At 39.0% G+C, this 22,036-nt stretch overlaps 1 long non-coding RNA gene across 1 annotated transcript; it reads right to left on the reverse strand.

Annotated features, from left to right (window-relative positions):
- Positions 1 to 6,113: 6,113 nt before the first annotated feature.
- LOC308620584 lies at positions 6,114 to 21,977 on the reverse strand. Its single transcript, XR_014016344.1, has 3 exons — positions 21,574 to 21,977; positions 8,104 to 8,224; positions 6,114 to 6,196 (listed from the first exon to the last, which is right to left on the reverse strand). It is a non-coding gene; the product is annotated as an uncharacterized lncRNA (long non-coding RNA).
- Between the last annotated feature and the right edge of the window lie 59 nt (positions 21,978 to 22,036).

Consider the following 22,036-nt stretch of genomic DNA (forward strand, 5'->3'; position numbering starts at 1 on the left):
AAGAAATGCATGAAGAAATAAAAACTGAAGATTTCTCAGAACTTTAAGATGTACGTCTGGATAAGAAAAAAACCTCCCATCTAGATACAATTTAGTGAAATGTGAAATATCAAATATAAAGAAAAATGCTGAAGGCTGTGAAGGACGCAATCACCTAAAAAGGAACAAGAATCAGGCTGGCATCAGACTTCAACACCAATAATGGATGCAAAAAAAACTAGAAAGAATATCACATAGACTATACATACCCTCTATGCATCAGTTAACAACATTTGGGGGAAAAAAGTTTTAAAAAATAAACCCACGTCTAGAATCTAAGAACAAAAATAATCTTATACTAAAGAAACAGAGGAAATTACAAAACACAGATGAACAATAAAAGCACTACATGTCTAAAATTGTAGGATACAGCTACAATATACTTAGACATTTATAGCTTTGAATACACATAAATGAGTTAAACATTCAAGAAGTTAAAAAAGAGCCAAAAAGTAAATCCTTCAAATCAAGAAGAAACCAATAAAACAGCTCACAAGTAAGGCAATCAGTGATAAAACTCACTACTGTTTCTTTGAAAAGACTACTAAAGTAATTTTAGGAGCAGAGAAAGGCAAGCGTACTAAAATCCTAGATGAAGTTCATAAACTTTTGGAAACATATAGAACACAAGAAGAGAAACTACTAATAATCAAACCGAAATGGTAATCAAAATATTCCCTCATCCACCCAAAGCTCTCTGATGGTTTTACCAAGTTCAACCTAACTTTCAAGAGCAGACAATAGCTACCTTATACAAGTTCTTCTGGAAAAATTAGGAGAGGAAATAAAGAAAAGCTATCTAAATTATTTTATGAGGCTAACAGAACCTTGATATCATAACTGGATAAAAGGAATACATGAAAAGAAATTATAGGCCAACACTTATAAATGCAAAACCGTAGATAAAATACTGACCAACTGAATCGAACAGTGTATGAAAATGAAGGGAGATATACTGCAATCAATTAAGGTTCATCATAGGAATGCAAAGATGGTTCAACAACAGAAAATCCATCAATGTTATTCACAGCATTAAAGAACAAAAAAAATGAGAACTCAACAGATGCAATGAAAGTATTGATAAGTTCAACAAGTTATGATAAAAACTGTGAATGTGAGGACTAGAAGGAAATGAAGGGAATTTCTTTAACTTGATAAAAATTATCTAACAATACCAACAAAAATATCATACTTAATGGAACAAGGCAAGTGTACCAGCTGTGACATTACTGGGACTACTCGATACAGTACTTACTTAATGGAACAAGGCAAGTGTACCAGCCGTGACATTACTTGGACTACTCAATACAGTACTAGAGATGATCTTGACTAAACAATAAGACAGGCTAGAGAAAAAATTAAAATTGGAAGAACTGAAAGAAGAGGCAAATTTGTCCTTATTTGTAGATGATACAATCAACTACATAGAAAACTCAGTAGACTATTAGAATTAATAAAAAGGGATCTTCAAAATTGGTGGAGGGCTTCCCTGGTGGCGCAGTGGTTGAGAGTCTGCCTGCCGACGCAGGGGACGCGGGTTTGTGCTCTGGTCCGGGAAGATCCCACATGCCACGGAGCGGCTGGGCCCATGAGCCATGGCTGCTGAGCCTGTGCGTCCGGAGCCTGTGCTCCGCAACGGGAGAGGCCACAACAGTGAGAGGCCTGTGTACCACAAAAAAACAAAAAACAAACAAACAAAAAAAAAACCAAAAAAACATTGGTGGCAACGCTCTCTCAACCAGAAATACATTATCTATATCAACAAAAACCATAAGGTATTTAGGAAGTAATTAATCTAAGGTAACTGGGAGATTGGGATTGACACATATACACTAATATGTATAAAACAGATAACTAATAAGAACCTGCTGTATAAAAATTAAATTAAATTTAAAAAATTAATCTAAGGAAGGATGTACATGTTCTCTTCTAAAGAACTGCAACAAAAACCCTGAAATTTTTTCAAATTTTTTACTTTTTGCACTCCTGAAAGTGTTTTAATAGTCTTTTCAAAGAACCAGTAGTTTTGTCAATGATTGCTACTACTTGATAGCTATTCTATTGGGGTTTTTTTTTCTGTTTATGGATAGGACTAATTAACATTGGAAAAATATTAATTCAAAGTACTTATAATGTAAATCTCAACAGAACTTCTAGAACATGACAAAAGGATTCTCAAATTCACATGGACAAATAAAGGTCTACAAATAGCTAAGACAATTTTGAAAAAGATGAATTAAGAAATCACCCTTTTTGAAAATAAGATATAATATAAAGCGATGGTAATTTTAAAAAGTGTGGTATAGCTGTAAACAAACAAATCTTCCAATGGAACATAACAGAGCTCCCAGAAACAGCCTTGCATATATGTAAACTTGGTATACAACAGAAGTGGCACCTTACACCAGACGGATTAACAGACCATGTTGGGAAAACTTGATCTCTATAAAGAGAAAAATAAAATTAGATCTCTACTGGACACCACACATACAAATTTAAATGGATCACAGATCTAAATATGAAAGGTAAACAGAGAAGAAAATGAGGAAAATTGGACAGTTGTTATCTTAAAAAAGCACATAGTCGGTGGAATGAAATGACATATTAAGTGCACTAGCATGGATACAAAAGGGAGGGGAGGAAAGGAAATGGTAATAATGGAAGAAGGAAAGAAAATAAACAAATAAGGAGCTTCCTGGTGGCAAAGATGACAGAAAGCAATGGTCTGAGGAGTCTGAGTAATTTAATTCTGTTCATTTGAGGTCAACAAAAAAACAGACAGGTTTCAAGGATATCAAAGGTTTATAAAAACATGCACAAAGATGCCACATACAGAGATTTAAAAGCTTTTTGTAAACCCTGTCAGTACTTAATAGTGATAGAATCCTTATTTCTAGTAAAACTACCCATGTCTTAACTTTCACTTATCCCTTTGTGCTGAATTCTGGAAATATACCTCAGCCCCACTTTCTTCACTACAAAAGCAAAGGTGGGGTTTTTTTTTTTCTTCTTCCCTGGAAGAGAATGAGTTAGGAGCCTGTAATTAACAGCATACTTTGGCTCAAGTCAACAAGTATCAATGGCTAAATTTGAAGAAGATTTTCCAATGTAAATACTAAAACAAACTAATCATCTTATGTCCACACTACTTCAACAATAACCATAGCATTAATTTCCCATAATGCTACCTCTGGAGTAGAAAGTAACTTGGTTCAATTTTTTTTTTTTTTTTTTTTTTGGTGGTACGCGGGCCTCTCACCGCCGCGGCCCCTCCTGCTGCGGAGCACAGGCTCCGGACGTGCAGGCCCAGCGGCCATGGCCTACAGGCCCAGCCGCTCCGCGGCATGTGGGATCCTCCCAGACCAGGGTACGAACCCGTGTCCCCCGCATCGGCAGGCGGACTCTCAACCACTGCGCCACCAGGGAAGCCCTTGGTTCAATTTTTACATGAATGCATCTATATTTGATTTCATAATATTACAGAGGATAGGAAATCTGGAAGCACAGTGACATACCAATTCTTTTATTCGTTTTCTGTGTCTACTGTGTGGATTATTCAAATGGCTGGTAAGATCAAATATTGTTGGTATTGCATTATCTCGAAGAACTGTCCTATAAGGGCTCTGAAAAAGAAAAATGTGTTAATTCAGAGACGGTCCTTAAGAATGTATCACACATAAATAAAATTCTAGTGTTAATGATTTCCCCAGTACTCCTTCAACTCCAATTCTAAAGTGTAGAGACTTGTAGAATGGAAGATGTCAGTCCAGATCCGCTTATTATTTCTAACTCTTTTTGCATTTGCCCTTCTGGCAATCTTACTACTATAATGAAGGAACTGAATTGATGGTAGGCATAAAAAATAAAATGTATTTGCATTTTACATATATTTTTCTAATTCAATCTCCCAGCTACTTTTCTGTTCTTCCATGAACCCACAAAACACAGCAGGCACCAAAGTTTCTCAAATAATCTATCCGCCTGTATGTTTCATAATAATTCTTCCCTCCTTTACCTGCTGTTCACTCCACTTTTGCTACTATTACTGAGAAGCATCAAGGCACCATGAAATAATATTGGACTAGGACCCAGGAGACTTAGGGGCTAGTCCAAATTCTACCAGTGACTCACTCTCAGACCCTGACTAAATCCTCTCCCTTTCTGGACTCAGTTTCCTCTTCTGAATAAAACTCAGGTACAGAATTAATCAGTATTTCCCAAAATGAAGTTATTCACATGCTAATGATCATAACGCTTGCCATTTCAGTTACACAACTATCTATACTTTTTCATAATCCACTCACTTTTTTAGTTAACATTATCTTAAGCAATAAAAACTACACAATAATGATTTGATGAGCTAGTTATATTTTTAACACATATTACAAAACTTCTAAAATAAAAATTGGTTTATGTGCCACCTGAAATCACTCATATACCACAAGTGATATACACAATCACACTTTTGCAAACACTGAACTAGGTATTTCTAAATTCCCTTCTAATTCTAACATTCTTATCATTGAAGGATGACCATTCTCTATCTTAATTCCTCTTAACCTAATCCAACCTGGCTAGAAGCTGGATGCATACTTAGATGGTGACAGTCTTCCACAGCCAGACCAGAGGAGGTCAGGTAGGGACAAGAAGTTTATTAAGAGGTAGAATAACAGATGAATAACTGCTACTACATTTCCCTAGCTAGTCCAAAGAAACAGTGCCTTTAATTTCTTCCCAAATTTGCACTGAAATTTCTTCCCAAATTTGCACTGATAAAAACAAAATACACTTCAGTTTAAAAAGCTTTTGTGGGAGCAGTGATTGTCTCAAAGATGACTAATAAAGCGTATTCAAAGTATATGCCAAACAAAAATAACAATTCCTATGTTTTTGCACCCAAGGAAAGGTTAGGAAAATATGATGGAAGAATATATAATTAAAGGGAACACACTATCTTAGGTTTCATCTGAAGAGTTGTTAAACACATTTGGGAAGAATTTCTATTTACAGTCAATATTATCTAGTTCAATCCCAAGCCTCATAGAAAACACAAAGAAGAAAATCTATTTCTTAAGGATGTTCAGCTTCTAGTATTGGGCCAAATATCCTGAGTCTACTACGGAGTTTGAATCAGGGATTGATTTTGGACACAATTAGTGAAGGGAACAAAAACTATCCTATACCCCAAGTGTCTCATCTTTCCTACTTAGCAAACATCTCAAAAAGCAAAGATATCCACATACACAGTAAGTTCTTGATATTTTACCAATTAAATAAAGAGAGGAGGGATAAAACATTGTAAAGACTTTAAAAATTCAAATAAAATTAATTTGCTACCAAGGAAAGATACTATAGACCAGAAAACAATATATGAATAAAAATCATGCAATTTTTTACATCTATTTATAAGTACTCATGCCAATAAGGGTTATATTCAATTTGTGTGCATGATAATTTTTATTCAGTATCAAGATTTAATCTTTAACTGCTGATTTAAGGTTTGAGCATAAAGTAATGATCTTACTCTAGCATCAAAGATAATATCTGGCTTTCGTTGAACTAGCCACAAACGTTTACTGATGAGATCTTAAATGCCAAACTAATGAAGTCAAAACTCTTAAAACATCTGGGTGTAAGTATTAGATAATCCAGATTTAACAGCAATATCTTCTACATGTGTAGAAAGAAAATGTCTCACATTTGCATTAATTGATCCAAGATTAAAGAATTATGTGGAAATTTAAAAAGCGAAAATAGTTCTGTTCTATGCTCTGACTATAAACAAGAATATGAGTGAACTATATTTTATGTTTCTCACATTAGTCTTATTGGAATTAACTAATTAAGAGACCATATTTATTAATAAAATAAAAATGTAAAAATGCATATGGCTTGTGTATTTAAAATAATTGGGGATATTTTTACTTAATGTCAAGAACATAAAGTTTGCCTTTTAAACATATTAAATCTCTTATTTTGATCATTATTACCCTTTTAACAAAGCAAGGCAAAAATATCCCTCAAATATTTGTGATTAAACTGTTGAACCGGAATTGGCTCACCACCCAATGACTTCACAAGTATTTGCTTCAATTAATTTTGAGAAATAAAATAACCCAATCATTCTTTAGTTTTCTGATGCCTCTGCAAAATGTATCTGAAAAAAATATCAAAATAAATTGCTGCATAACAATATATAGTGTACCTTCAAATCAAGTTTATGTCTATCCCAATAACTGAGATGATACATGTTTTAATACCTAAACAAGAATATATTATTTGTTTAACAAAACTGTCTTCCTAACTAGTTTTTAAGTGTTCCATCAAGTCTGCTTCTTTTCAATCAAATCTGTCCTATTTGTGTCTTTTATGAATCACAGCAATAACAGAATCACAGAGGGTTAAAAGTCTTAGACCTCAAGAATTATCTGATCTAATTTCTTCATTAGAAATTGGGGCTCAGAGAGGGGAAGGGACTTGGCCAAAATCACAGTTAACAGTAGCAAGGCTGAGAGAGTCAGGTTTTGATATGAAATTGCAAATTACTGATGGAAACGTTTTTTCACATTAATTGCATGATTTGCTTCCTGTTGTATCCAGCAAATAAAAATTAAGGGTTGGTTCTAACAGTACATACAAAACTTTGAAAACAAAGAGCTCTATTCCTTGATGAAGATTTCACTCATAAGAAAGCTCTAGAGAAGCTGATCCAAATAAAAATGCCAACTTTACTTTAAATATACACATTTATAATCATCTAAAATTTTCTGAAGGTTACAAAAGAAGTTTAAAAGTGGCTATCTCTGGTGAGTAGGAATGGGGCATCAGAAACAGAAGGGTTTAAAAAAAAACAGGTTTTTGATTGTGAAATAGCAATAGGACAATTTTCTCCATGTTTTTCTTTGCCTTTAGAAGTCTTTTTTCCAAAATTCATCTCTAGTTTCCTTAGTAACACAGTCTTTACAGAAACTCTTGTGATGTTTGATACTGGATATTACTCGCCATCTAATTCATTGGACTTCCTCATCCTACAACTATTAGATTTCTGATTTCAATGGGCAAGTGGCTGGCAATATGCATGATGGCCTCTTCAGTTCTCATTAAAATATGATTGTAAATATATGAAGCAAAAAATATGGAAACAGCAAAAGATGAAAACTCAGAATAAAGAAACGAAAATTGGAAAATAACCTAATGCCAAAATCAAAGAAAAATTGTAATTATTTATTTTGCAGATGGAGCCAGGTGGGAAGATGCTCCATATTCCATTCTTCTATTCCAAGACCTGGACGATTAAGGAAATAAGCAGTTTTTCTATGATGTCAGAAAAAAAAAGCAAGAAATAATCAACAGAAAACATCAAGGACCTGAAGGACCAGAGAGCTGACAACCACCATCCTCTTGATCCACATCACCCTCACTCTCATCACCATGGCCACCATGTCCTCGCAGCAGCCATGGGAGAACAGATGGACTCTGAAGAAAAGCTCTGCTACGCTACAACACAAGCGAGATTGTTCTTAAAGTATTCGTATGGGTGCAATACTATTACTGGTGAGTCAGAAATAGCCAAAGGAAAATTGTCATGAAAACGTGTGTCAGAACAGTGCTTTGGGCATCAGCCAAACAGCTGAAGGAACTGTCAGAAGTCAGTGAGTCTATTCTTTACCATCATCTCTCATCAACTATAAAATTATAATTTAAATTGGGTTTATTTTTCCTGTCCCTGGCTGTAAAATTAATACTATAGAAAACTCAAGACATAGAAGTGTAAAGTAAAAATAAAATAAATATCTCACTACTGGAGAGAGCAAAATAAATAAATAAATAAATAAATAAATAAATAAATAAATAAATAAATAAATAAATAAATAAAATTAAAAAAACAGGTTTTTAAGAACAAAATAGATACTATTAAGCTCCAAATTTGTCTTCATCTTAAAAAAAAAGTGGCAGGGTGTAAGGATACTCTCCAACATTAATATATAAAGATTTACATTCCAACCAAATAGTGAGTAAGTGAAAGAATACGAAACAAAAAAAACAAGCCCTCTGGTTACTTACAGTTCTACAGATCATAGAAGTCTCAAAGTGTTTGGCACACAATCGATAATGTTTATTTAGTTGATCAGGTGTTTTATCTTCTAAGTCTGCTCTCCTACAATTCTCCACCCACTTCTGGCATCTATAAAAGTAAAACCAAAATACAATAATGGAATATGAGCTCAACACTTAAATCTTAGCATTCAGTTTTAAGGTAAATATCTATTATGGACAATGGATTCCTGCTCCCCTATAACCAAAGAACATAACATAATTTGGAGAAGCTGATTAATAACAAAATGAGAGCTGGAAGAAACCTTAGAAATCATTTAGTACATTCAATTAAAGACAGGGTTAAGGAGTAACTCACTCAGAGTCATGTACAAAATCAGCAGCAAAACTAGAACTTAAACCTGAATCTTTCAACTCCCAGGACATCCTAGCATCAGAGAGGACTCAATCATCAGCAATATAAGCAAAATACTGCACAACCATGAGGCCAATGGCTTAACATTCCCCTCAGGATTTCAACTTAAACAAGCATATGAGGGGCTTCCCTGGTGGCGCAGTGGTTGAGAGTCCGCCTGCCGATGCAGGGGACACGGGTTCGTGCCCCGGTCTGGGAAGATCCCACATGCCGCGGAGCGGTTGGGCCCGTGAGCCATGGCCGTTGGGCCTGCGCGTCCGGAGCCTGTGCTCCGCAACGGGAGAGGCCACAACAGTGAGAGGCCCGCATACAGCAAAAAAAAAAAGAGAAAAAAACAAGCATATGAAAAGACACTGTCATTGTAGAAAATTAGTAAGAAGATGTTCTATAAATAACTAGAGTCGATTATGGAAGCATGATGGCTGTATTCATTTGCTTTATTATAAACATGATTATATACAATGATGTACAAACTAGATTGCAAGCTCCATGAATGCAGGGATTGTGTCTACACAATCTAGTACACAGACAATGTTAAAGATAGTGAATGAGACAAAGTCCATGTCCTCTTGGTGCTTAAATATCTGCAAAAAAACCATCATCATCTTCTTCTTCTTCCTCCTCCTCCTCCTCATCATCACAATGCTTATTAAGCACTTATTAAGAGCCAGACACTATTCTAAATTGTTTCCAAAGGGGATAGAAGTATTCTATGTACCTAAAAAGGCAAAAATAAGCTCTATTGGTAGAAATTTCAGGAAAACAAAATTGAATATAAGTTGATTAAAAAAAAAAAAAAAACAAAGGGAGTACTATTATTATTATCCCCCTTGTGCAGATGAAGAAACGAAGGCACAGAAATGTTACGTAATTTGTTAAAGGTTACAACTAGATCTTTCCTTCATTCTTCAAGCTTCTAAGAATAAAAGTCCACCATGAACATATACTGTCACAAACTTGAAAACATATTTATTTTATAATTACATCATAGTATATTTTCTTATGTCTTAACATTACAAATTTACCCCTAAACACACACAACACTCTGACACTTAATTCGCTCCACTCTCAATATGTAAAACCATGGTGAAATGTTGATTACATAACCTAAACTAAAACCACACCTAAATTGTTCAGCATCTCATTTGACCAAGAAGTAATACTATACACAGTAATGATGCCTAAGGTATCCATACTTTTTTTTTTTTTTTGCGGTACGCGGGCCTCTCACTGTTGTGGCCTCTCCCGTTGCGGAGCACAGGCTCCGGACGCGCAGGCTCAGCAGCCATGGCTCACGGGCCCAGCCGCTCCGCGGCATGTGGGATCCTCCCGTTCCGGGGCACGAACCCGTGTCCCCTGCATCGGCAGGCGGACTCTCAACCACTGCGCCACCAGGGAAGCCCAAGGTGTCCATATTTTAATCATAGTTTTACACAGCTGTACAATATGATTATAAATATTTCATGTTTCAACATCTAAATTATTTGGTATAAAAACTCTCACCATAAAATAATTTGCCATATTGCTAGAGTTAAGTTTGTTTTTTAATTCTTAAATCTCTGAAGACCTTCCACACAGAACATTACTGTCTGTATTATTTCTGAACTAAGTTAAAGTAGCTTTCTGGTAAAAAGAACACTCAGATTCAATCAAGAAAGGTTGAGCATCACTTTGTTATAAAGCAGAAACTAACACACCATTGTAAAGCAATTATATGCCAATAAAGATATTAAAAAAAAGAAAGAGAAAGGTTGAGCAGAGAGGCCAATTAACTACACCTACATGTTCCATATCAAATACCTAGAAATAAACCTAGTGAAAGATGTGTAAGACCTCTAACAGAAAAAAAATTTTTAAATAGCTTAAATAAATGGAGGGATATACAAGTTCATGGATTGGTACACTGAATCCTACAGATACTGGACTTCCCTGGTGGCACAGTGGTTAAGAATCCACCTGCCGGGCTTCCCTGGTGGCGCAGTGGTTGAGAGTCCGCCTGCCGATGCAGGGGACACGGGTTCGTGCCCCGGTCCGGGAAGATCCCACATGCTGCGGAGCAGCTGGGCCCGTGAGCCATGGCTGCTGAGCCTGCGCGTCCGGAACCTGTGCTCCGCAACGGGAGAGGCCACAACAGTGAGAGGCCCGCGTACCGCAAAAAAAAAAAAAAAAAAAAAAAGAATCCACCTGCCAATGCAGAGGACATGGGTTCGATCCCTGGTCCAGGAAGATCCCACATGCCGCGGAGCAACTAAGCCCGTGCACCACAACTACTGAGCCTGCGCTCTAGAGCCCGCGTGCTGCAACTACTAAGCCCTCGTGCTGCAACTACTGAAGTCTGCAGGCCTAGAGCCCGTGCTCCACAAGAGAAGCCACCAATGAGAAGCCCGCGCACCGCAACAACGAGTAGCCCCCACTTGCCGCAACTACAGAAAGCCCGTGTGCAGCAATGAAGACCCAAAGCAGCCAAAAAAAAAAAAAAAAAGATATCAATTCTCCTCCAAATGATTTACTGATTTAATACAATCACAACAAGTTCTTTTGTGCATGTCTCTGTGTGTGTGTGTGTGAGAGTCAGAGAGAGAGAGACAGAGAGAGATACAGAGAGAAATGACAAAGATCATTCTAAAACTTTACACAGAAATTCAAAGGACGAAGAATAGTCAAGATAATCTTGGGGGGAAAAATTGAAAGACTTATACTACCAGAGAGTAAGACTTATTATAAAGGTTATTAAGACAGTGTGGTATTGGCACAAGGATAAAACAATGGAACAAAATCGAGAGCTGTGGATGCTTAAGACAAAGGTAACATTGCACAGCAGTGAAGTCAAATTTTTTCAATAGTGCTGAATGGGATATCCATATAAAAAAATGAATCTTGACCTGTGTTTTTACACCATATATAAAAAAATAAATTCCAAATGAATTGCAGATCTAAATATAAAAGGTAAAACAAAGTTTCTAAAAGGTAACACAGTAGACCATCTTCATCACCTTGGCACAAAGATCTCTTAAAAAGGCAACAGAAAACATAAACTCTAGAGGAAAAGATGGATACATTAGGCTACTTTAGAGTTAATAACTTTTCTTCATTAAAAGAAGTCACGTAAGAGTGAAACAGCAACCCACAAAATGGAGGAAGGTATCTGCAATACATAGATACAACAACGAACTCATATCCAAAATATATATGAACTCCTACAAATAAATCAGACAACCCAATATAAAAATGGGCAAGAGACTTGAACAGGCAATTAACAATAAAAAGCTGGCCAATACACATGAAAAAAATGCTCAGTAAAAATAATAATAATAATAATAGGACTTCCCTGGTGGAGCAGTGGTTAAGAATCCGCCTGCCAATGCAGGAGACACGGGTTCAAGCCCTGGTCAGGGAAGATCCCACGTGCTGCGAAGCAACTAAGCCCATGTGCCACAACTACTGAGCCTGTACTCTAGAGCGTGCGAGCCACAACTACTGAACCCACATGCCACAACTACTGAAGCCCGCGTGCCTAGAGCCCATGTTCCGCAACAAGAGAAGCCACCGCAATGAGAAGCCCCTGCTCAACGCAACTAAAGAAAGCCCACATGCAGCAACGAAGACCCAACACAGCCAAAAATAAAATATAAATAAATAAAATTTTAAAAATAAACAATTTTTTAAAAAGCTCAATCTCATTAGTCATGAGGAAAATACTATTTAAAACTGTAAATATTACTACATACTCATATGAATGACTATGATATAAAAGAAATAATACCAAATGTTGATGAGAAGGTGAAACAACTTGGCCCATCAAGGGTGGAAAGGGTAAACTGTGGTATAGTATTATATATAGACTACTATGGCAATGGGAATGAATGAACTAGCTAGATCCCACAAACATAATGTTGAGCACAATAAGCCAGGAGTACATACTATGTGATTCCTTTCATATTAAGTTCAAGAGTAGGCAAAACTCATCTATGGTGATTGTGCAGAAAAAGAGTTAACACAGCAGGCCTGAGACTGCTACCCTCAGAAAGGCTTGTTTTTAAGGCTGGTCTTTTGGCTGATGTCTGGGAACTTGGCTGGTAAACAGTTTCCTACACTGACATAAAACTTTTTCTAACTGATAAGGTGACTTATGGCGCCTAGACTGTGCAAACAGTATGACTTTTAGTGAGCACCTGCCTTCCTCTGGGAGTCTGGAATTTTAGCATATGCTAAGCAGAGTGTGTCTAAATGACCAGACCTCAATAAAAACTTTGGGCACTGGGTCTCTAACGGGCTTCTCTGGGCAGAAACACGGCACACATGTTGCATTTTCATTGGTGGGGAAAGTGGGATCTGAGTGACCCCTCATGGGAGGGAGAGAGCATAAGGAAGCCTACATATAGATCCTTCCATACTCTACCTGTGTCTTTTTCCTCTCATGATCCAGACGTGTGTTCTTACTACATTGCTGTAATAAATCTTAGCTGTGAGTTCAATTAAACACCGAGTTCCATGAGTCCTGGTAAATCTCTGGATATGGGGGTGGCTTGGAGACCCCGCAAACGGTAATGATAGTGAGAACAGCCGATACATTTGGGGAGAGGTAATGACTAGGAGTGGGCACAAAGGAGGCTTCTGAGGTGCTGGTAATGTTCTATATCTCGAATGTGACCTGGGTATAATCATTTTGTAAAAATTCATCAAGTTCTAGACTACCACTTTTGCACTTTTTCCTATGTATGTCATATACCAATATAACAGCTCCCCATCACTCTTCCCCTTCTCCTCAATAACCAACTAATCTAATGTGTGTGAAGTCAAACAGTGTCTACTATGGGGGAGAGTAGGATAATGACTTGAAAGGGCCACAGGGGAGAGGAAGTTTGGGATGTTAGTAATATTCCATTTTTTTTTAAATCTGGGTAAAAGTTTCATGGACACGTTACTCTGAAAATCTAACAAGCCATATACACTTATGATTTGTGATCTTCTGTATATATATGTTTTACATCAATTAGTTATAAAAATTACATATAACCACAAGCCTTTTTTACATGCATACATGTACTTTTTTGTTTTGCTTTTCTTAGTAGTAGTTATGAGACTTGTGGCTAGATCTTGGGGTTTTTTTTTCATACATGTATTTGTGTATGTGTTAAGATGTATACACACACTTACACAGTTATTTCTCAATTATTTTTTTTAACCAAGGTCTTCCCTGTCCTAGCTCTCCCTGTTGCTGTTTTGTGCCCTGTACTCCAGATTCCGTAGCCTTTTTTTTTTCCCTTGGCAGAGTGGAATGACTCCCCAAATCCATCTACTTCCAAACTAGTCTTACCTTTCTCTCACCCCTTCTCCAAGCGTAAAATGCTTTTAAAAAGCCAATTTGAGAGTATCTTTCCCTGCTTAAGATCCTTTAGTGACTTCCCGTTACCCTTAGGATAAAGAACCAACTCCTCACATGTCCCATAAGATTCTGTACAATCTAGATCTTGTCGACCTTTCCCTCTTCATATCGCACCCATCTTTGCACTCTGCCCCCTCACATGCCTTACTTCAGTTTCATGAATGTACTGTGATCCTTTTTATCCTAGAGCTGTTCCCCATGCTGTTTATTCAACCTAGAATCCTCTTCATTGCCTTTTTTCACTTCCTTTGCACAGGAAAGCCTTTGCAAACATCAGCCATCAGATCTTAGCTCAAACGTCACTTACTGAGGAAAACATTTCAGATTTGAAGAGTATGTACCCACACACACACACCCAGATAGGTAAAACTCCTCTACCTCTCTGTACAGTAGTCTCCCCCTTATCCGTGGGGATATATTCCAAGACCCTCAGGGACACCTCAAACTACGTATAGTACCGAACCCTATATACACTATGTTTTTCCAATACTAACGGGTGGGTAGTGTATACAGTGTGGATGTGCTGGACGAAGGGATGATTCACATTCTGGGCAGGACAGAGTGGGATGGTGCAAGATTTCGTCATGGCTACCTGGGACAGCTAAAAGTTATGAATTTCATCCTGCCAAATCCAATGGTCACTTTCTATCCTCAACTTTCACTCTTTCAGTACTATTCAACCATCATTGACCACTCCTTTTTAAGTTTTACGTTTTGTTTGTAATTTTTTTCTTCAATGGTCTTCAACTTATGCAGAATTTCCAAACCATATTCCAAGGAACACTAGTCAAATAATTGTTCCAATAAAAAAAAAAAGAGAAGGTTTCACAGTCAAATAAGTTTGGATAATATTACATACTTTATCCTACATTTGGGGTTTTAGATATTCCTGTAGGACCTTCGATAAGTTAGCTAACCTCTCTGTGTCTGCTTTGCTCATCTGAAAGTGTTCCCAGTGAATTTAAGGTTCTTGCCTCCTCGCAAAAGAATGTGAAGATGATGTGATAGGTAAGAAGTAGATTTACTGGACTTCCATGGTGGTGCAGTGGTTAAGAACCCGCCTGCCAATGCAGGGGACACGGGTTCGAGCCCTGGTTCAGGAAGATCCCACATGCCGCGGAGCAACTAAGCCCATGCGCCACAACTACTGAGCCTGTGCTTTACAGCCCTGCGAGCCACAACTACTGAAGCCCGCGTGCCTAGAGCCCGTGCTCCACAACAAGAGAAGCCACTGCATTGAGAAGCCCACACACCGCAACAAAGAGTAGCCCCCGCTCGCCGCAACTAGAGAAAAGCCTGTGTGCAACAACAGAAGACCCAATGCAGCCAAAAATAAATAACCAAATAAATTTTTAAAAAGAAGCGGATTTATTTAGAGAGAAACGCACTCTACAGTGTGGGCCATCTCCGAAGGCGAGAGGCCTTGGGAAACACACTCCACAAGACAGAGTGTGGGCCATCTCAGAAGGCAAGAGAACCTCAAAATATGGCATGGTTAGTTTTTATGGGCTGGGTAATTTCATAGGCTAATAAGTGGGAGGATTATTCCAACTATTTGGGGGGGCGGGGAGGGGGCTGGGATTTCCAGAAATTGGGCCACCTCCCACTTTTTGGCCTTTTATGGTTGGCCTCAGAACTGTAATGGCACTGGTGGTTGTGTCATTTAGCTAATGTATTACAATGAGCATATAATGAGGCTCAAGGTCTATTGGAAGTCGAATCTTCCGCCATCTTGGATCTAGTTGGTTCTAACCAGTTTTTGTCATGTCCTCGGGTTATGTCATTCTTTTAAAGGTTGTGCCCTGCCCCCTTCCCTCCTGTTTCAAACTATCTTAAAATTTATTGCAAGGGTTAATTGAAATAGTGTACATAAAACAGAATAGTGCCTGGCACACAGAATAAAGTATTCTCTAAGTATTATTGTTATTATTACAACTCACAGCATTGTTTGGAGGATTAAATGAGAGCATATGAAAGTACTTTAAGACTGTACCTTACAGAAGTGATTCTCAAACTTCATAGTCTCAGGACCCCTTTACCTCTTAAATTATTAACTATCTAAAGAACTTTTGTTTATGTGCATTTTATCTAACAATGTTCATAATTACAGAAACTAAAACTTAGAAATTTAAAAAATAGTTATTAATTCATTAAAAATAGCAATCCCATTACATGTTAACATAGACAACATTTTAATAAAATAACTACTTTTCCAAAACAAAAAACATTTAATGAAAAGAATGGTACTGTTCACCATCTTTGCAAATCTCTTTAATGTCTAACTTAACAGAAGATACCTAGATTCTCACATCTGCTTTTGTATTTAATCTGTTGTCATATGTCATTCTGGTTGACTTCAACCAAAGACAATGACTCCTCAATGACATGCAGTTTAAAAGGTTATTACAATATTCCTCTGCTTCCCATATAATTGTGGATGTTCTTTGATAGGGCACTGGAAGTCCACAAGTGGCGGTTTCTTAAAGATTAGCTGCAATGTGGAATGTGAAACCAGACCAATGAGCCTTTACACACTGTTTCATTAAAATCCATTAGTCTAACTTGCACTTTGAATAGAACTTTTATCCATGCATGTCTTTGTAAAATCATGAATTTATCAGTTTGAGTTAGGCAGAACATCAGAATGGTAACACATTTCATTATACAATATATTAAAAGTCACATTTATCAATATCACCACTGATCGCATCAGAAAAGTCTAAATATTAGAGAGCTGTCAAGCTCAAAGTGATGAATATAAATTCTCCAAAATTCTAATTTTTCCTTAAATGCTTGGCTGTCAGTTGCTTTCCTTGAAGTGGCAGGCTTATTTTGTTCATTTCCAAGAAAATGTCTACCGAACACCTGCATGTGAATAATCATACTTAGAAAATTTTATAGAACACAAAATATAATCTATCTGAGCAGTGATTTCATAATGTTACGTAGCCCCTAAAAAACTTCACTGTACACTCCTGAGAGAATGAGCATGAAAAAAGAAAATAATATCAGTGTTATTATGAAGTAGTTTTTACCTTGTAGACTCCTTGAAAGGGTCTTGGAGACCCTCACAAGTGCCTGGGAAACCACCGTTTTACATTTTACATCTTAGAGTACATCAACTCTCAATTAACTTTGATTAAATTACCAAAGAAACTTGGAAGACCTCACTACCTCAGGGATGAGTCAGTACTAACTGCCTGAGGAGGAAGAAGAGCCCTTCAACTGCCCAACTCTCTCAAATAATAAGAGCAATTCATTAGCTCTACCTTTACCTGGTCTGGGGATGAGTTCTACTGTGACCTGCCCCCAGGTTCCTGCCAAGCTTGGGCATTAGTCAAGCCATCCTGGGGTAATCATGATTTAGGCGTTTTTTTTTTTTTAACTTTAACTTTAGGTAATCTACCTCCCTGCCACTGCCCTAAGGTGAGTTGATTCTATTATTTTATATTTTTTTAAAAGTACATTAATGCCACTTTTTCTAAACCAATATGAGATATTAGGGTATGAAATTCCACATAGTGCCATTTATTGATTACACTTTTAAATTTTAAGTTACCTTTAAATAGCTGTTTCTAAAAGTGTGCAAGGCATTTATAAATATGATGAATGGGAAATGTACTATTTAATAGCATTAAATATACTTATCTTTATTGTTAGTTAACAATGTGAGTTAACTTTTGAATAATAGGTAGGGTGGCAATGTCACCTTTTATCAACCCTCCCTACAACCCATTTACAGAAAAAAAAAACTAGTTATAATCACTAACCCTAAGAATACTGTTATTAATTCAATAAACAACTCTGGAAACTACTGTACTCCTTTATTATAATTAACTCTGGGCACAGTGGAAAAAAACTGTCAAATTCAGTAGAATTTGAAATCCTATAGTATTGACCTTTGGTTCAGAAAAAAGTTAAGACCTTTAATACATTGTTAACTAAAATAAGCCAGACACAAAAGGACTATTATTGTATGATTCCACTCATAGTATGAGTAGAAAGTACCTAAAAAGACAAATTCATGGAGACTGAAAAGTTGACTGGGATATGAGGAGTTATTGCTTAATGGTTAGAGTTTTTGCTCAGGGTAATGAAAAAGCTGTGGAAATAGATAGTGGTGATGATTGCAGAACACAGTGAATGTAACTAATGCCACTGAATTATACACTCAAAAATGGTTTTAAAAAATGGTTAAAATGGCAAATTTTATGTTATACTACTGCCATTTTATATAAGGGACTTGAGCATCCATGCATTTTGGTATCCGCGGGGGGGGGGGGGTCCTGGAATTAATCCCCTGCAGATACCAAGGGACAACAGTATATTTTTATCAAAAAATTTAAAAATTAATGATGTAACATACCAAAAGCCACTGAATTGCACACTTTAAATGGGTGAATTGTATGGTATGTGAATATCTCAATAAAGATGTTTTTTTTTATATAAATTTACTTATTTTATTTATTTATTTTAGGCTGCATTGGGTCTTCATTGCTGGGCGCGGGCTTTCTCTAGTTGCAGAGAGTGGGGGCTACTCTTCGTTGCGGTGCACGGGCTTCTCATTGTGGTGGCTTCTCTTGTTGTGGAGCACAGGCTCTAGGCACGGGCTTCAGTAGTTGTGGCTCACGGGATCTACAGCACAGGTTCAGTAGTTGTGGCACATGGGATTAGTTGCTCCGCGGCATGTGGGATCTTCCCTGACCAGGGCTCGAACCCGTGTCCCCTGCATTGGCAGGTGGATTCTTAACCACTGTGCCACCAGGGAAACCCAATAAAGATGTTTTTTTAAAAAAATTAAGAAAAGTTCATAATTTGGTCTTGGAATACTCAAGGGGCTCTTACATAAAAAGGGCACCGGGGACCTCCTTGGCAGTCCAGTGGTTAAGACTCCACACTTCCACTCTAGGGGGCACGGGTTTGATCCCTAGTTGGGGAACTAAGATCCCACATGCTGCACGGTGAGGTGAAAAATAAATAAAATAATAAAATTTAAAAATAAAATAAAACAGGGAACAGCTTTGTTCATTGTCACCCTAAGAACAAAACTAGGACCTCCCAAGCATAAATGATAGGGAGGCACATTTCCACTCAATAAAAGGAAGAAACAATAGCCAATGCTGTCCAGAATCCTCAAGTATCCCCTCACAAAGCAGAGAAACTGGCACTGGAGGTGTTTTAGCAAAGGCTCACCTGTCAGAAATGCACAGGATCCCTAAAGGGTCCATAAAAAATTTGATATGAAATTGTGTCAATGTCTTTTCTCAACGGTCCTTACATTAGATTACCAAAGAAAACAGAGACCCAAAAAAGGTTTAAAAGCCACTATTCTTGAGGGAATTCTGACACTTCAAAGGATACTGCACTACATCTAAAAACTCCTTCCAAATCTGAGACTGTAAGCCCCTAAGGACGTACTCCCTAAGAAGTATAATGAAAAGAGTATCCACTACCTATGAACATGGACAATCTGTGGTCCAGAATTGACTAGTGGTGCACTCATTACGCAAGTGAAATATACTGCCAATTTGTCTCAAAGGAAGATAATGCTGAACGGAGTGAGGCTCAGTCAGATTAAGATGCTCCTCTTCTCTGCTCCCACAGAACCCAACAGCTTTTCCTCACTCTCTTGAGCTAGCTCTTCCTCATCTCCCGGAACTTTAAACACTAGGAACACCCCAGGGCTCAATCCTCATACTTACTCTGCTTTATTTACCTGGTTCCACGGTTTTAAATACCCTCTATAAATTGAGAACACCCATATTTACAATCTCCAGTCTGGAGGTCTCTAAATTCCTGACTTGTATATACTTTTATGGTTTTAGCTCTTAAATATTTAGATCATTGATCTAAATATGGACCATTTTGAGTTCATTGATGTATATACTATGAAGACATCTATTCTTGAATGTCTATCAGGCCTTTCAAACTTCACATGTCCTAAACCAAACTTTTAATATTCCTCCACCAAACCCGCTCCTCCCTGTCTTCCATAGCTCAATAAAGGCTCAGATTAAAAATCTTAGAGTCATTCTTGACTTCAGTTTTTCTCTTACAACCTACATCTACACCATTAACAAATCCTGTTGGCTTCACCTTCCAAAATATATCTCAAATGCAACTATTTACCACCTCCTCCTCTATTAACCTGGATTATCCCAATTGCCTTTAACTGGCCTTTCTGTTCTCACCTCTGCCTCCCTACAATGTATTTAACAAGTACCCAGTGATGCTGTTTTAAGTATACATCTCTCCCCTCTAAACCCTTCCACGACTTCCTATTTCACTCAGTATAAATACCATAGTGCTTTCCACCGCCTACAATGGCCTACACAATTTGCCCCTACCACATACACACACACATTTTTCTGGTCTCATCTTTTCCTCTCCCTTCTTCCTTAAACCAGCTTTAGCAGTCCAACCAGACTTCTGGTTGACCTCTAACAAGCATGCCCTGCCTATGCATTTATTGTTTCCAGAGACTGAAATGCTCTTCCCCTAGATACCTCCATGGCTGACCCCCTAACCTACTTCTGGTCTTTGCTCAAATACACCCTCTTAGTGAAGCCTTCTCTGATAATCCTATTTAAAATAGCAATCGTGCCTCCCCTGCTACTCCTATTCCCCTACCCTAAACCCTGTCAAAAACACTTGCTTTTTCTCCATAGTATTTATCACCATCCGACACAAGGTATATTTACTTATTTTCCCCCACTAGAACATAAACTCCATGAGAGCAGGGACTTCGATATATTCATCTGTACCCTCCCAGTGCTCAGAATAATGCCTAGTACCTAGTAGGCCTTCGATAGATATTTGTAGAACTAATAAACAGCATGCTATGTTATAATCGCTTGCTTACATATCTGCCTCCTTAATGGACTGTAAGCTTTCTGCAGGCAGCAACCCTACCTCGTTCACCGTGAATTTCCGGTACCTCTAATGTTAGTGCCCTAGCACACACTAGGTGTTGATCTGAAATGTATGAATCAACAAGGGATGCCAAGGAAAAAATCCTCAGCCTTTCAAACACAGTTCCTACTCTACCACTCTCTAAATACAAGTCAGAGCGTGTGGGTTACCTCAGAGAAGAGGTTTCAGTACTAACTCCCATGCCCTCTCGCGTACCCCACCCCACCCGCCCGTTATCCCCACATTAACCAAGTGAGATAATGAGTAACGGTCAGAGCCAGAATCTGAACCATACACAAGTCCGAAGGAGGGAGTAGTTGTGACCTGACTTGAGATCAAAGGTGGCCGGACTCCAAAAAGAAACACTGTCCCGGGGGTAGAAGGGCCCCGGTGACCACAACCATAGAATCCAAGTTCCTCTTTTGACAGCTGGGGAAACTAAAGCCCAGAGAGGACAGAGACTTGTCCGAGGTCACACGAGCTAATCAGGGCGAGAACCCACCTTACCCCGCTCGCACCGCCCCAGTTGCTTCTAATTTCGGGTGGAGCCCTACGCGCCGAGCCCCCGCGGGCGCACGTGCTCCAAGGCCCTCGAGCGCCACCCCGCCCACGGCTAGAGGCCCGCTCCCTACCTCGGAGCCGGGCTGGGGTCGGACAACTGTGCTCCCCCAGCCCCTCTTAGCCCCGGAGCCTGCCCGGGGCCGGCGGCTGGCAGCGCGCATCGCGGAGGAGGTCCCGGGCTGCCAGCTCCGCGCCCACCGCTCACCTGGCTGGATCCCGCGGGAACCTGAAAAAGGCCAGGTCCGACTGCGTGCTCTTCCGCGTGCAGTTGGGGGCCGCGCAGAAGTTCGGCATCGTCGTCTGCCCGCCGGCCGGCCCAGCCCTCCCCTCCCCGCCTCCTCAGGGCAGCCCGCCCGCCCGTCGGGGCCGGGGAGGGGAGCCAGGCCGGCCGGCCGGCTCGTTTGGGCCGGCGCGCCGGGGGGGAGGGGCGGGCGGGAGAGAAGCCGCGAGGGGCAGGAGGGGCGCCGCGGTCCGAGGCCGGGCTGGGGATGCGGCTCCACAGTGCTGTGAGCGGCCGGGAGGATTTACCGCCGCCGCCGCCGCTGGTGCACCTCCCGCCCGCCCGGGACGCTGCCGCCTCCTTCCCACAATGCACCCTGACGCCCAGGGGTGCCCTCTCTTCCCTCAGCCTTCCTCCCCCGCCCCCTCCTTTCCGCCGACTTCTCCAC

Source organism: Mesoplodon bidens, assembly GCF_964165515.1.
Source record: "Mesoplodon bidens genome assembly, chromosome: 7".
NCBI lineage: Eukaryota > Metazoa > Chordata > Mammalia > Artiodactyla > Ziphiidae > Mesoplodon > Mesoplodon bidens.